Raw genomic sequence first — 10,498 nt, 5'->3', positions numbered from 1 at the left:
CAAGTGGTAGAATCATGATTAAGAAACCAAAATGTTCATTTGAAGTGGAGTGCTCCTCATCAACTGACCTCCTTTGACCACAAAAGTGCTTCCATTTCCATGTTCCCAAATCCAAGTGAGGGAAATCCATTCTAGCCTCTTTCCTTGCCACCATCATGCTTTGAAAATACTCCAAGATAGGGTGTTTATTCTTCCTACCATATTTGGTGCTCTAGGCCTCCCCATCTGTAATGAATTTTATCTCCTTATAATAGTTCATACACTAGACCTTCCATATATAGGGTGTTTCACACTTTTAGCTATATTTCACTATTTTCGTGCCATATATCACACTTTGGACCCTTAATATAGTGGGGAATTATTATTCTAAGGATCCCTTCCTACTCCTATCAATGAAAAATAAGGTCTTGAACCCTAGGTTCACCCTAGGAACTCTCCATCAATTATGCAAGAATGGTAATGCAAGCCCTATAATAATACCTTTGAACATGTGTGAAGTGTGCCAAAATGGAGTATCATGGTGATACATGCCTTTATAAAGTTTCCATCAACTTGTGGCTACCACTAAACTCCAAGGATCTTTTATTGTGCTAGTGAGACAAGAAAGGCCCATGGAAATTCATGAACAAGGGGTGATAGAATCTATGATGAACTCCAACATATTTGACATATGATCATGATGTAATGCAACTTATACGGTATGCTATTACAATTTAATATTATGAATGTATGATGTTTTTATTTCATATAATGATTGGTGACTTATGTTTGTAATATCCATATTGTAATATATGAACCTGTTTAACCACTATCAATCATGATTTTCCCCACAAATAGGGTAATGGTGTTGAAGCATGAGGAAAGGTGGTTCATTATGGGGTTGTGGTTCATGTTTCTACTGCACTTGGGATTGAATTTGGGTTTATATTTGGATTTTCACCTTTCTACACTTCCACTATGGATCCCCATTTTATTTTGGTCGTTTTTCAACAAATACTTTATCCTTGGCTCAAAATGAACAATTGGACTAGAATTAGTGTTTGATTTGTGGTGTACTTCTTGGTGGTTTAGAAATTTAGGCATGCAAAGTTGCTCCTAAAGAAATTGTGGCTCTCCAATTAGCTTCTATGGCTTAGAAACTCAAGCCTAAACGGATGAGCCCGGGTCATCTCACCACCTACAATTTCATCCTTTAATAATGGTAATGTTCGAATCCTCTAACCCCACCCCAATTGCAATGTTGGAAAATTAGAGTAGAATTTCTAAATTATTGTAGTGAGTGGTGTGAAAGGACTTGTTGAGTTATTATGGTGGGAGACCAGGATGGAGCATGGGCATGTTGGGAGATGTCATTTAAGTGAAACATATAAAATATAGATAATATTAAAAAGAGAAGAGGAAAGAATGATTGGAAAAAGAAACACAATAATTTATTAATTAACATAGTTAAAGCCTAGGAAGAGACAATAGCAACTGAAGTTATATTTATGATGGAAACCCTACATTATTAGAAATGACAAATTTAGGACTTACAATTTGAATGGTAACCTTGAACAAACAATGATTGATCTCGTAATAAATATCCCCACATCCCACTCAATTTCTAGGCTATATATTAAGTCTTCTAAGAGTAAGGAGGAAGACGCGATCTGCCAATATCAAGAGGATGTGAAAAAAGTGAATGCAGAGAAAAAATCCATAAGTAATGAAAGATCATCTAAATGAATATGATAGTCATCATGGATTCGTCTAGTAATGTTTAATGTTTTTTATACCTCGTTTGTTATTAGGAAAGTTTGTTAGACTATATACATGTAATAACTTACATAAATCCTTTTTGAAGGTTTTTTTTTTTATCATGCATTGTATATTTCATATTCTAAATACTTCATAGTGTGTTTGTAAAACAATGTTTCTATATGTATTTCCATGTTGAATAGTGCAATTATGAAAATTTTCTAGTATGAATATAGTTATTCTTGTTGTTAAAACAAACAAAAGCTCAAATAAAGAAAACAATTGACTTATGTGAAGAGAAATGCAATTAATATCAATATTCAATTGGAAAAATCACTCTGTTAACATGCCATTAAGTGCTTCAACAAAGTTTCTTTGAAAACCATCTTTACACTTAAATCAGTAGAGCCAAGATGGAAAAGAGATGTTGATTTCATGGATTTCCCACTCAATTAGATAATATATGAATTCCATTTTTCTTTTCTATCTTTTTTAATTTTAGATGAAGATTTTGGATAAACAATTGCAATATGTTTTTACAGTGTTTTCCAACTTTATCAAATAAGTAATATATTTGATAAATATGGTAGTAGTGTGGGGAAGAGTTTCAAGAATTAGAAATAGCTTAAGTTCTAATTTTTCTAAATGAATTTAATTTATTTCAATGCTTAAGTCAAATTTAATAATTTTAATTTAAAAAAATATCTAAAAATTTGTATAATTATTTGATGAAATTAAAAAATGACTTGTATGTTTAATCAATTTAAAATACTAAAATAAGATTGAATCATTCATCTTTCTAAATAAATGTAAATTTTATTGATTAAATTTAACTTGGTTATATGATCAGCCCTCTCTTAACCAAGTTATATGGTATTATTTTGGAAAATAAGTTAAGCATATGGCTTGAAAGCGAAGGTAAGCGGGCTAAAGGCCAAGCAGGTTTCAGAAGGCATCACTCAACAACAGACCACCTCGTTACGCTTAGGATCATTGCGGAGGAATGTCGTAATGATAAATCCAATTTATGTTGTTGCTTTGTGGACTTTAGAAAGGCTTTCGATACGGTTCCTAGATACAACCTTTGGAATAGATTAGAAGAGCTAAAGGTTCCTCTCGAGTTGAGAGTTTCCGCTATAAGGTTATACGAGAATGTAATTGCCAAGCTAAAGAGCAATGAGGGGTGGTTGAAAGATATTAAGTGTAACATCGGAGTTAAACAAGGTTGCCCCCTCTCCCCTACCCTATTTGGCATTTACATCGATAAGCTTGAAGGCTATTTAGAGGAAGCAAGATGTGATGGCACGATCTTAGCTGGGATAGTCGTCATCCTTCTTCTCTATGCTGACGATATTGTTCTTTTGGCAAGGTGTCCATCTGATCTTGATAAGCAACTCAGGCTTCTTAAGGATTTTTGCTCTACCATGGGTATGACTGTTAACACTGACAAAACAAAAGTTATGATTATCAAATCCAAGAAGGAAACTTACGCTAATTTTATGTATGAAAATAATAACTTGGAGGAAGTGTATTCTTACAAGTACCTAGGAATTGATATTCATCACAAGCTCAACTGGAACCATAGCATTGAGAAAAGGATTAATGGGGGGTGGAAAGCTTATTTTGGTCTTGAAAATAATTGTAAAACAGCAACCCTCGTAATGTGGGATAAAAAGAAGTTCATCTTTGAAACTTTAGTCACTTCTGATATGTTATATGGCTGTGAGGTTTGGGGTTGCAGCATCCCCAGAGAATCATGGAGAAAGATTGAGCAAATCCAGAAGCGTTTTCTAACTTATAACCTTAAAATTAAAAGTAATACACCCTATCCTATTCTCCTTATAGAAGCAGGTCTTTCCCCTATTGAGAGCCTAGCTATGATTAGGTTTCTGATGTACAAGCACAAACTCAATAACATAGACGATCATAGACTTCCTAAGCTAGCTTTAAATTCCAGCCAAAACCACCTAAGGCTCAATCGGCGGTGGCGTAAAGACACAAGGGCCTGGTTAAACTATTGGGAGATCAACGAGAATGATGCATTGCAAAATATAAATAACATTAAAGATATTGTTACTTCTAAGTTCAAAGAAAAAATGTGGTGTGAGAAAGATTTAGCGGTTAAAAGAAAATTAAGTTATTATAAGAAGGTCATCAACCCCACCCTAGAAGATCAAAAGTATCTCTCTATTTTAACTAGCTCAAAGAAGAAAATTAATATAGCAAAGATTAGAACGAATTCTCATGAGCTCCATAGTGAAACAGGTCGTTGGGCAGTTCCTAAAACGCCATGGATGGAAAGGATCTGCCATATATGTGAGAATGGGAACATCGAGGATGAAAACCACTTCCTCTTAGAGTGCCCCGCGTACAACCACATTAGATCTCAGTTTCACATTCTTTGTTACAATACTGACCTTCCTAGCCTTTTACAATGTCAAAATTATAGTGAGCTCGGGAGGCTTCTCTCGAAACTTTTTGAGTATAGGAATAAAATCTTAAATCAAAATAAATAATTTGTTTCTTTAGGTCTGATAGACCAATGTTTAGTCTCAGTGGACGTTAACCACCATCATCATCATCATGATCGAGTATTATCTTCCCATACACATTTCACATTTTTGTTAAACCCATACTTAATATATTTGAATCTTGTTTTTCTTAATATTCATTTGTATTTAGAAAAATATCCATAAATAGATGCTTTCATATGGACCTCATTTATATTTGAATTAAACTCATGTGTTACCAACACCACCTATAACCACTATGAACTCAAAATAAAGTTGCAATTTTTTGTATTAAACTAATCGGCGTCACTCGAACCACCTTGACAAACTCTAACCTAAAACTAAACTATAAGATAAATGTTTTCCTCCCTACCTCGTGTATCTTTGAATTAACCGCATTTGTTTTATTAGTTCCATCTCAACAACTCCTACCTTAAATTAATGTCAGTGATATGGTTTACAGATAGATAATGGTGTGAGACAATAAACCGATGGTATCTTATAGACTTTCCACAAGGTTATATATATATATATATATATATATATATATATATATATATATATATATATATATATATATATATATATATATATATATATATATGTGGGGTTTATAGATAAATGATGGTGCGACAATAAAACCATGGTATCTTATATACTTTCTACGTGTTATGTAATTTATACATATAAATATTTTTCATGTGTTTTATATATATATATATATATATATTTGGCGTTTAGTTGGATTATAATTTAAAATTATTTAAAATCATAATTAAATTTGACACCAAACTAATATATATATAATAGAAATTTGTTGTAATTGTATTACTCAATCAATTATATATATATATATATATATATATATATATATATATATAATTGTTATAATGGTATTACTTAATATTATAATATATATTTATGATATTTATATAACAAGATTTTATGGGAATGGTACAAAATTATTTTAAAATGGCTATTTATCAAGATAAAATAATCTTTCACAAAAGCTTTTTGATACCTACTACTAATATAAATAATGCAAAATACACTTAATATTAAGCAATGCTTATAGAACATTATGTTTATTATTAAATAAAAGCATGTTGATTGTAAGTTTCATCGAGATTCTTTACACAGTCATGAAGTATTGATCCATATTCAAGATTTTCACATCCTCATGTTGGTGTTGTATTGTTTCATCTTCTTTTACATTTTCCATTACAAACCCAATTGAGAGCCTGACATTTGAATTAGTTGAGTTACTATTTATTACCAGATTCACAACTAGATGTCAAATAGTAGCACACTCAGCTTAAATATATTCAATTTGTCTTCTTTGTCTATGTAGGGTTTCTAGTGTGACGGAAAATTTAGAAATGCTAACATTTTCTTGACAATCCATCCTACCGATAGTTAATAAAATTGAGTTCTTATTATTAGTGATATAATCCTCCTATCCTACTAAAATGATATGAATTTCATAGTTTCACATAATGGACGTCTCTTATAATGCCCATGATCCATTCTAGTATGCCAACCTAACACGAATGAACCCCTTATCTTTAACCACAACAATTAATCTAGGAAATCTAACTTTCATAAACAACATTCTCTTCGAATAGTAGAACAAGAATATAATGGTTGAGAAACTAATCTTTTGAAAAATGTTCCAAGAGAAGTAGGGATCTTTTTGGGTAGCAACCACCACTAGACTAGAAAAACCAAAGAACCATGCAAAATAACTTAGACTAACCAAACTAAGCTAAGTCACATGTACCAGAATCTGAAAATCATAAGCCACGCTAACCAACACAACCCAAACCACAAGGATCAAAAACACCCAAGCTACCATGCTACCAGAAACCTAAGCCCCACAAGTCAGAGCCAAAAACTAAGCCACCAAAATAACATGAACTAGGGCTAGTAGAGCACAAACTTGATTAACTACCAAGGTCAAGGTCCCACAAAAACAATCTAGGAGAGTGAAAGTCCAATAATAGGGCCCCAATTTGAACCAAGACAAGACAAAATAAAGAGCAACAAACCTCTTCACCCATACTTCAAATATGAAATGAGAGCCACTATCCTACCTAGAATAAAACTCAACCTCCTGAGCAATTAACGAGTCTACTCCTACATTAACCTATGAATGTGTGAAAGTAATGTGAACTAAATGTTCCTTGATCATATTGAATTGTAATCAACTTTCCCATGCACAATGGATGTCAATTGTCTATCCCACAAGATTTCTTTATAACTATGGTTTGATACTTAGGGGATGGGGAAGAATACCTTCCCAATTTTTTATCTTAATTTGCTTTGATCCAGAAAAACAACCTTGTTGGCCAAACATTCTACCTGATGATTGAGTGACCTTAGGATGTGGAAGAAATCAACCCTTTCAAACTGAATGGCTTCCTTTCTAATCCTCTTGATAGTCCTTATTAGATTGACATCACACATAGAGGAGGCTCGTAGCATCAACTTGATCATTAAAGTTGAAATTTTTTTTACTGTAGTTTCCATCCACAATCCCCAAACCCTAAAATAATGTCAATATATTTGCTTAATTATTTAAATCTCTACCCAATCCTCATTCAGAAATATTTTCTTAATTTACTTTGAAATTGAAAATAGCACTTCTCACATCTACTACCGCTATTTTTCAAAATTAATATAATAATGATTTTAAAATAAAAAATAAATGCAAAATTTAAATCAAATCATACAAATAATAATAACACCTTACAATATTCAATTTTACACCTAATGATATTATTATTATGAAACATAACACACACAAAATAATACAACTTATCACTTTACAATGTATCCACACTACACAACTTAAAGTTCACATCATATCATTATAAAAATTTAGATTGAATAGAATGTACAAACATTTCTTACAAGACAGAGTCTAAATGCACCATATCTTTATGCCTTTCTATGTCACATATTTAATAACATATGAAAACTAGCAATTGCACTGAGAGGTGCAAAGGAACATTGAAAGGAGAAGTAGGGGAATTTGGAAGTTCATAACATACCCCATAAATGGATGAATCGTGCATCCAAGGACCGAGGTTTTTGAATTCTCTGCCTAGATTTCATTCTTGAATGCGGTCATTATTTCCATTGTTGACTCCCAAGCCGAACAAATTTTGTAAATGCATGTGTCCTCATGTTCGCACACGATTCCTGGTAATATATGGCTTCAATGTCGGGCGTTAAGTCCCACAAAACCTTGTAGATGTTGAGCACTCTGAAGAGCCTTTGGCTTGACTTTTTTCTCATGGCCATGGATTCCCCAATAGCTAAAAGCTTCATTGTAGTCCCCTTCGCGAATTTGGCGAAACAGGAGTCCTGAATGTTATTAAGCCCTAAAAACAATATCATCACATAGCCATTTCTCATAGGCGACTAAAATCCTCACCTCAATTCTCACGAAGCATACCCTCATGAAAATTTAGAATTGTGATTAGAGGAACACTATGCACCAATTACTCATGAATAAAAGTTGATATTTTTAAATGATTTGTACCAAAAAAAATGTGACTATAGGAGAAAAATTGAGATATGTGATGACAATTACACCATCCACCCACTGATCAAGATTGATACAGATAATGATACTAAATGACTTTATGTTCCGTTGGAAATTTATCATCCACAAGATTACAGGACACATGGCATGTATGTGATCTACAAATAGGAAGTAGAAGACCCACGCAAATATGACACGATTTTAATCATATAGTTTTGAAGCAAAGGAGAACCCAGTACATAGGCTTTGCCTTCAACACAAGAAAAGGGGTGTTTTTGCAGCACAAGGAAATCTCTCCTACAATACAATGGCCATGGAGCACATGATGATTCTTGGAGAAGTGATCCTTCAAGAGGTATCTTTTCTCAACGTTATTGATTACTCTGCAATCCTGGCCGATGAGGCATCTAAGTTGATAGGAAATAGAGTATCCCCTCTTTGTCTCTTTTCATATGCTGCAGCAACTGCCCAGATTTAGGAATTAGTATATACCATTTTAGCAGAAGCACCCAAATGTCTATAGAAAACTAGCAAAACCATGTTCTTCTTTGAGGAATGGTTTTGATATAATTCTAATTTAGAAATGTGAAAGCACCTTCTTTATTTTGGTAAAGATCATAAGAAAATATGATGCAACAAGAGTTGGCTGAGATATCCATACTTATCTCATACTTTCATATATTAACATAAATGCTAGATAATGGAGAATGCTCTACATCAAAATTCCTGAATTATACAATCACATGTAATTTTGATGTTTTGCAAAATGATCTACTTCCTTTCCTAAATTCCTACAAACAAATGATTTTCAACCTAATCAACCATTTTGAGATCTTGGAAACATTATGTCCAGTATCGCAATACAGATGTGCAATAAAGGAAGCAAAATACAAACATTCACAAATAATCCAAACGAACCCTTACAATTGTCTATCCCATTGAAGGATTTGAATATTAACAATTACCACTTTAGAGGCCATGAATATGATATTAAATTAGGTATTTGGTAAAGCACTGAAAATTTTCAATTACCTGACTATTGTTGCCATGTTTTCTGAAACTTCTTTGCTGGATGTACTACAACCAATATATAAACATGAAAGTACTACTTTCCAATTCAATTACCTCCCTTATGGATTCACCAATTGGGGAAAATGGCACTTGGAGTTACATCATCCAAATCCTCCCTTGCCAAACTATGGCCTTCAGTGCTTGTCACAATGTTGGGTCCATCAACAACATAAGTTTGTATGTTGTTTGACTTGTTGTCAGGGGATATTTCACAAAGTTATTTGTGTTGTCATCAACCAGTTTATTCTCTATTGCAATTTCTTGGAGCTGCAAAGCAAATTCTAGGTTCCAAAGCACATCTCCCATAGCTGGCCTTTCGTCCCCTTGCTCTGAAAGACACTTTTCAGCTGCCTCCACATACTTCTTAAGGGACTCAAGATTTATTTTACCTTTCAAAGAAGGATATATAATTTGTTTTGCCTTCTCGGGTAATGCAGTGCCCATTCATCAATGCTTACCTATTCTTTAGGAAGAGAAGGATTAATAGCAGGTCGAGCACACAACACCTCAAACAACACAACATCAAATGAATAAAAATCTGACTTTGTAGTGAGTTGTTGCCTATGATAATATTTTGGGTCCAAGTATCCTTTGACCACAACGCTAACATGAATATGGTCAAGAGTTGGGCCCATTTTTTATAATCCAAAATCTGAAAATTTTGCAACCAAGTTTTCATGAAGAAGTATATTTATGGTCTTTACATCCCGATGTATGATGGTTTGAGCAACCCCTGTGTGAAGATAATGAAGACCTCGAGCAGTCCCGGTACATATTTCTAATCTTTGTTGTCCATGATAAAGGATTCAAATAGTTTTTACCATACAAGTGTCCTCGCAGTGGTCCCTTGGCCATGTAATTATAAACTAAAATCATCTCACAATTTTCTTCACAGTAACCAATATAAGACACCAAATGGCGATGCCTGAGCTTAGAAAGCATCTCTATTTCTGTTTGGAATTCATGGATACCTTGTTCTGCTAGCGGGTTTCCTCTCTTAACTGCAACCTTGACACCACCACCATCAATCTCTCCTTCATAAACTTTCCCAAAACCACCAACACCAAGAATTCGTGACTCATCAAAGTTTTTGGTAGCCTCTTGTATCTCTGCAAAGGTAAAATGTCTACAAAAACTGGAAGGTGCAGATGACACATAGCTCCCAGTACCACTCTTTCCAGAAGTAGTTGAAACTTTTCTCCCAATGGTGTGTGAATTACCACCATAGAGTGGTAGGGGAACCATCCAAGTTGCTTTTCACTAGCTAACCGATTATGATGTTGACGAACAAACAAACAACAGGATAGAAAGAAGAAGTGCTAGAGAAGCAACCCCTCCAGCAACTCCCCCAATCATAGGACCCTTACCTTTGCTACTACTGCTAGAACTTGAAGAAGGAGTCACATTAGAACCAGGCCCCTGTAAGCAGTGATACTTATTAGATTTGGATTTTATTCCCAAAAACCTATTCCAAACATATTTATAAATGAATAGAAAGCATTGACTAAGTATTTCAGGCACTAAAATTATTTCCCCTCAAATCAAACTCTGAACTTCCACATACATACATATACATAATAAGGAGACATGTATTTCTAGAATGCTACAAACTAGTCAATGGAGGGTTGTC

At 33.7% G+C, this 10,498-nt stretch overlaps 1 pseudogene; it reads right to left on the bottom strand.

Annotated features, from left to right (window-relative positions):
* Positions 1-8,918: 8,918 nt before the first annotated feature.
* On the bottom strand, positions 8,919-10,113 carry LOC149140765 (receptor-like protein kinase FERONIA; annotated as a pseudogene).
* Between the last annotated feature and the right edge of the window lie 385 nt (positions 10,114-10,498).

The sequence above is a fragment of the Pinus tabuliformis genome, chromosome X (genome assembly GCF_031772625.1).
Source record: "Pinus tabuliformis cultivar Carrire ecotype Pingquan chromosome X, CPIR1, whole genome shotgun sequence".
In the NCBI taxonomy this organism is placed as follows: domain Eukaryota; kingdom Viridiplantae; phylum Streptophyta; class Pinopsida; order Pinales; family Pinaceae; genus Pinus; species Pinus tabuliformis.
Note: the sequence above shows the minus strand (reverse complement) of the source record. Positions and strands in the feature narration are given on the sequence as shown.